This window comes from Zeugodacus cucurbitae, chromosome X (assembly GCF_028554725.1).
Source record: "Zeugodacus cucurbitae isolate PBARC_wt_2022May chromosome X, idZeuCucr1.2, whole genome shotgun sequence".
Lineage (NCBI taxonomy): Eukaryota > Metazoa > Arthropoda > Insecta > Diptera > Tephritidae > Zeugodacus > Zeugodacus cucurbitae.
The window spans coordinates 2,832,501-2,838,659 of record NC_071672.1 but is presented as its reverse complement, the minus strand read 5'-3'; the positions used below and the strand labels follow the sequence as shown (position 1 = coordinate 2,838,659).

At 41.3% G+C, this 6,159-nt stretch overlaps 1 pseudogene; it reads left to right on the top strand.

Annotated features, from left to right (window-relative positions):
- Positions 1-652: 652 nt before the first annotated feature.
- LOC128923379 (large subunit ribosomal RNA) overlaps positions 653-6,159 on the top strand; it is a 7,924-nt pseudogene continuing 2,417 nt past the window's right edge.

The following is a 6,159-nucleotide window of genomic DNA, read 5'->3' as shown; positions in this document are numbered from 1 at the left end:
CTATATATATAAAAATGAAGCAATTAAAATACAATTAAAAAAGAAACACATGGTTAACACTCACCAAAAGTATGTTTGTTCAAAATGAGAGCAAGATATAAAAGAACTCAAAGCACATAAGAAAACTGTCAACTGAATTCCAATGACAGCAAATTAATATTCTGTTCGCAATGAGAGCACGATGGAAAATTGATAAATCGTATTGAAAATACTTGATTTTGGTACAGTGTATTTACTCACAAAAAATGTCAAACTCACACAAACCACCTCCTTATAGGTAGGAACGAACTCTAAAATTTTTGTGTCAATCGATTCGGCGGTTCTTGAGTTATAAGATTACCAAGGAAATGTAACTTCTTTTTATATATATAGATAACAATCTTAGTATTCCCAAAAACAATAAAATTTCAATATTATTTCAAATAATATATACATTTAGAGGAACGTCTAGCATAAAATATTATTTTATTCTAGGATTGCCTTAAATGTAAAAAAGCAAGAAAATAATATTGTTGTTATAATGAAGTAGTACCCGGGATGAAAAGATTGAATATTTATTATTAAGAAAATTATTGGTGCTAAGAAATAATTATGTATGTTTCTTTAAAATAGCAAAAAGATAAAATATAAAATAAATATAAATATTTTTATACAACATCAACTCATATGGGACTACCCCCTGAATTTAAGCATATTAATGAGGGGAGGAAAAGAAACTAACAAGGATTTTCTTAGTAGCGGCGAGCGAAAAGAAAATAGTTCAGCACTAAGTCACTTTGTCTATATGGCAAATGTGAGATGCAGTGTATGGAATATCTTAATATCTAGTATGAGAAATTAACGATTTAAGTCCTTCTTAAATGAGGCCATTTACCCATAGAGGGTGCCAGGCCCGTATAACGTTAATGATTATTAGAAAGTTATTTCCAAAGAGTCGTATTGCTTGATAGTGCAGCACTAAGTGGGTGGTAAACTCCATCTAAAACTAAATATAACCATGAGACCGATAGTAAACAAGTACCGTGAGGGAAAGTTGATAAGAACTCTGAATAGAGAGTTAAATAGTACGTGAAACTGCTTAGAGGTTAAGCCCGATGAGCCTGAATATCCATTATGAAAAATTCATCATTATAACTGTGATATTTATAATATTATAGTAATAGTGTGCATTTTTTTCATATAAGGACATTGTAATCTATTAACATAATAAAATATTTATCAAAAGATCATTGGTGTTAAGTTTATTCAAATTAATTTGCTTTTAGCTTATTAACATAGAATAAATACTGATGATTTGATAAAGTGTTGATAGATTTTACATATATAATGCTTGAATTTTACAATAATATTATTATCATTGATTTTAATATTAATTGTATGCATTTATATGATTAACAATGCGAAAGATTCAGGATACCTTCGGGACCCGTCTTGCAACACGGACCAAGGAGTCTAACATATGTGCAAGTCATTGGGTTATATTAAACCTAATGACGAAATTAACTTAACTTTTATATAATGGGATTAATTTTTAGTGAAATATTTTACTATTAATTCAATCCCGGGGCGTTCCATATAGTTATGTATAATGATAATTTATTATTATTTATACCTCTATCTGGAGCGTACCTTGAGCATATATGCTGTGACCCGAAAGATGGTGAACAATACTTGATCAGGTTGAAGTCAGGGGAAACCCTGATGGAAGACCGAAACAGTTCTGACGTGCAAATCGATTGTCAGAATTGAGTATAGGGGCGAAAGACCAATCGAACCATCTAGTAGCTGGTTCCCTCCGAAGTTTCCCTCAGGATAGCTGGTGCATTTAAATATTATGTAAAATAATCTTATCTGGTAAAGCGAATGATTAGAGGCCTTAGGGTCGAAACGACCTTAACCTATTCTCAAACTTTAAATGGGTAAGAACACACCTTTCTTGATATGAAGGTTGAGGTTATGATATAATGTGCCCAGTGGGCCACTTTTGGTAAGCAGAACTGGCGCTGTGGGATGAACCAAACGTAATGTTACGGTGCCCAAATTAACAACTCATGCAGATACCATGAAAGGCGTTGGTTGCTTAAAACAGCAGGACGGTGGACATGGAAGTCGTAATCCGCTAAGGAGTGTGTAACAACTCACCTGCCGAAGCAACTAGCCCTTAAAATGGATGGCGCTTAAGTTGTATACCTATACATTACCGCTAAAGTACATGATTTATAATACAATTTCGGTTGGATTATAAATTTTGAAACTTTAGTGAGTAGGAGGGTGCAATGGTGTGCTTAGAAGTGTTTGGCGTAAGCCTGCATGGAGCCGCCATTGGTACAGATCTTGGTGGTAGTAGCAAATAATCGAATGAGGCCTTGGAGGACTGAAGTGGAGAAGGGTTTCGTGTGAACAGTGGTTGATCACGAGTTAGTCGGTCCTAAGTTCAAGGCGAAAGCCGAAAATTTTCAAAGTTTCAATGAATTGTTGAGAATATATTATGTTTTCTTCATAGTAATTAAACACTTGAATAATTTTGAACGAAAGGGAATACAGTTCCAATTCCGTAACCTGTTGAGTATCCGTTTGTTATTAAAAATGGGCCTTGTGCTCATCCTGGCAATAGGAACGACCATAAAGAAGCCGTCGAGAGGTATCGGAAGAGTTTTCTTTTCTGTTTTATAGTCGTACTACCATGGAAGTCTTTCGAAGAGAGATATGGTAGATGGACTAGAAGAGCATGACATTTACTGTTGTGTCGATATTTTCTCCTCGGACCTTGAAAATTTATGGTGGGGTTACGCAAACTTCTCAACAGGCCGTACCAATATCCGCAGCTGGTCTCCAAGGTGAAGAGTCTCTAGTCGATAGAATAATGTAGGTAAGGGAAGTCGGCAAATTAGATCCGTAACTTCGGGATAAGGATTGGCTCTGAAGATTGAGATAGTCGGGCTTGATTGGGAAGCAATACCATGGTTTATGTACTCGTTCTGGGTAAATAGAGAATTTCGGTTCTTGTTCCCCGGATAGTAGTTACGTAGCCAATTGTGGAACTTTCTTGCTAAAATTTTATAATAATTATATCGCAAGATATATATTCTTATTTAATTATAACGATTATCAATTAACAATCAATTCAGAACTGGCACGGACTTGGGGAATCCGACTGTCTAATTAAAACAAAGCATTGTGATGGCCCTAACGGGTGTTGACACAATGTGATTTCTGCCCAGTGCTCCGAATGTCAAAGTGAAGAAATTCAAGTAAGCGCGGGTAAACGGCAGGAGTAACTATGACTCTCTTAAGGTAGACAAATGCCTCGTCATCTAATTAGTGACGCGCATGAATGGATTAACGAGATTCCTACTGTCCCTATCTACTCCTTTTGGAGGCTATGACTCTCTTAAGGTAGACAAATGCCTCGTCATCTAATTAGTGACGCGCATGAATGGATTAACGAGATTCCTACTGTCCCTATCTACTCCTTTTGGAGGCGGGAAGGTGCTACATAAAGTGGTTCTCCTTCAGGGTTCGACCGGATAGCCCAGTTGCTGGCTGCTTCCGGTGTATGGGTTTTGACCATAGAGTGGCTGAGTGTAGGGCCAAATCAGATGTTTGTAGGCGGTGCGGCCAAGCAGGACATAGAGCTGCCGTTTGTGGCAATGTCCCCCATTGTCGCAACTGTGCATTTAAGGGTAGGCCAGCTGGGCATCTTATGATGTCAGCTGTCTGCCCGATTTACTGTGGCGTTGTTGAGCGTGCCCTCTCCAGACACTGATGGGGGGGATTTTTCAGCTTAATTGTCAGGGGTCGTATGCCGTTATGTGTGAGTTGGGGGGTTGTATGATTGAGGGGGGGTGTGGCATTGCCTTACTTCGGGAGCCTTACGCCACCAATGGTGTGGTTCGGGGTCTTCCTGGAGGTTTTAGGGTCTTTACGGACCTTGGGGTTAATGCTGCAATAGTTGTGAATGATTCCGGCTATGATTGTGTAGTCTTGGATTCGTCACAACAGGGGGTGTGTGTGTCTATAGAGGGGGAGTTCGGTAGAATGATTGTCGCTAGTTTGTATTACAAATTTAGCGAGCCCCTAGAGCCCTACCTGGGCTATATGGATAAGTTACTACTTCTGGCGAGTGGTAGCCCATTAGTCCTAGGGTTGGATGCGAATGCCTCGTCCTCGATGTGGTTTAGTAAGGTATCCAGACATTCGTCTGGATATCAAAGCCACGTTCGAGGCGAGGTAATGAATGAATGGGTGTTGGCTAAGGGCCTTCACATTCTGAATGAGCAGAGTGATATGTATACGTTTGAAGGGCCTAGGGGTGTGAGTGATATTGACGTGACGCTTATGAATGAGGCAGCAAGTAGAGTGTTTGATTTTATGTGGGAGGTTAGAGGAGGGTGGGGTCTGAGTGATCATAATTTGATCCAAATTGTGGTTGCTCCTCGTTCCCCTCCTTTAGTGTGTGTGAGTCCATTGCGGCGATGGCGTACCTCTGGTATTGACTGGAACCGATATGGACAGAGTGTAAGGGAAGCGGTGTTAGAAATACCGCTTAGAGTGTTTGATGATCTGGAGGTGGATGAGCAAATTGCTCGGCTGTGTGAGTTGGTGTGGGGTGTGAATGACAGATTGTTCAGGAAGTGTGGAAGTTTTAGGGTTAGAAAAATTAAGTGGTGGACGCATGAGTTAACCTTGAAGAGGAGGACTGTCCGGCGGTTGAGACGAAATTTTCAACGTGCTCGGCGGTTCAATTCTTATAGGCTATCCCAGATTAGGTATGATTTAAGTTGTGCGATGAATGAATATAAAGATATGATTGTGAAAATTAAAGAAGAAGAGTGGAGGAGTTTTGTGAATGACAATAGGGATGACCCCTGGGGTCAGGTCTATAAGATCTGCAGGGGTCGTAAGAGGGAGGATATCACCTCTCTTCGTGTTGGTGACACTGTGTTATTAACGTGGAGAGAGTGTGCTGGGGTTCTGTTAGGAGCGTTCTTTCCCAGGGCTGAGGTTCAGGCACCCCATGCACTTGAGGTACCTGTTCCTCCATTAGATGATGGGGAGCTGGGATATGCCTTTGGCCTGGTCAGGTCTAAACGGTCTCCAGGTTTTGATGGTCTGAACGGAGAGATGTGCAAATGCTTGTGGAAGTTCATTCCGGAATACTTGGAGGTCATTTATGATAAGTGCATTTGTGAGGGATATTTTCCACGTGAGTGGAAAAGTGCCAGGGTTGTTCCTCTCCTGAAGTCTCCTGATAAGATCAGGAGTGAACCTCGTTCTTATCGGGGCATCAGTCTCCTTCCAGTGCTTGGAAAAGTGCTGGAAAGAGTTATGGTGGAACGGCTTCAGGAGCTAACGCGGGACTTGAGGTCGAATAGGCAGTATGGGTTCAGGAAAGGACGCAGTGTAGAAGATGCCTGGATGTATGTTCAGAATGCTGTGAGGGAGAATACCAACAAATATGTCCTTAGCATATTTGTTGACTTCAAGGGGGCGTTTGATTACCTAATCTGGGATCGAGTGATTCAACGGCTAGAGGAACTTAACTGTTCGGAAATTAGTCTCTGGCGGAGCTTCTTTTCGGACAGGAAAGCCTCTATCGTTGGTATGAATGGGAGTGTGGAGATTGGAGTGGTTCGTGGCTGCCCGCAGGGATCCATCTGTGGTCCATATATTTGGAACCTCATGATGGACTCATTGCTTGGACAGCTCGAACCACTCTGCAGGTGTTGTGCGTATGCGGATGACCTACTTCTTTTGGTCGAAGGCTGTTCGAGGTCTGAGATTGAAAGGGTAGGAGGGCAATTGTTGGAGATTGCTCATAATTGGGGTGTGGGTGTGGGGGTTGGCATATCGATGGATAAAACGGTGACAATGCTCTTAAAGGGTAGACTGTCACCGGGTCGTCCACCGGTTGTCCGTGTGAATGGGGTCAGCATCAGGTATGTGACGCAAGTCAAATATCTGGGGTTGACCATGAGTGAAAGAATGTGTTTTACTCCACACTTAGTGAATGTGAAGCGGCGGCTGCAGGCGATTGTTGGTAGTGTCAGGCGCGTTTTACGGAGTGATTGGGGTCTCGGGCGTCGTGCTGTTCGCCCCATATATCGAGGTTTGTTTGTGGCCTGTGCCACTTATGGATCTCCTATATGGTGGAAGGTG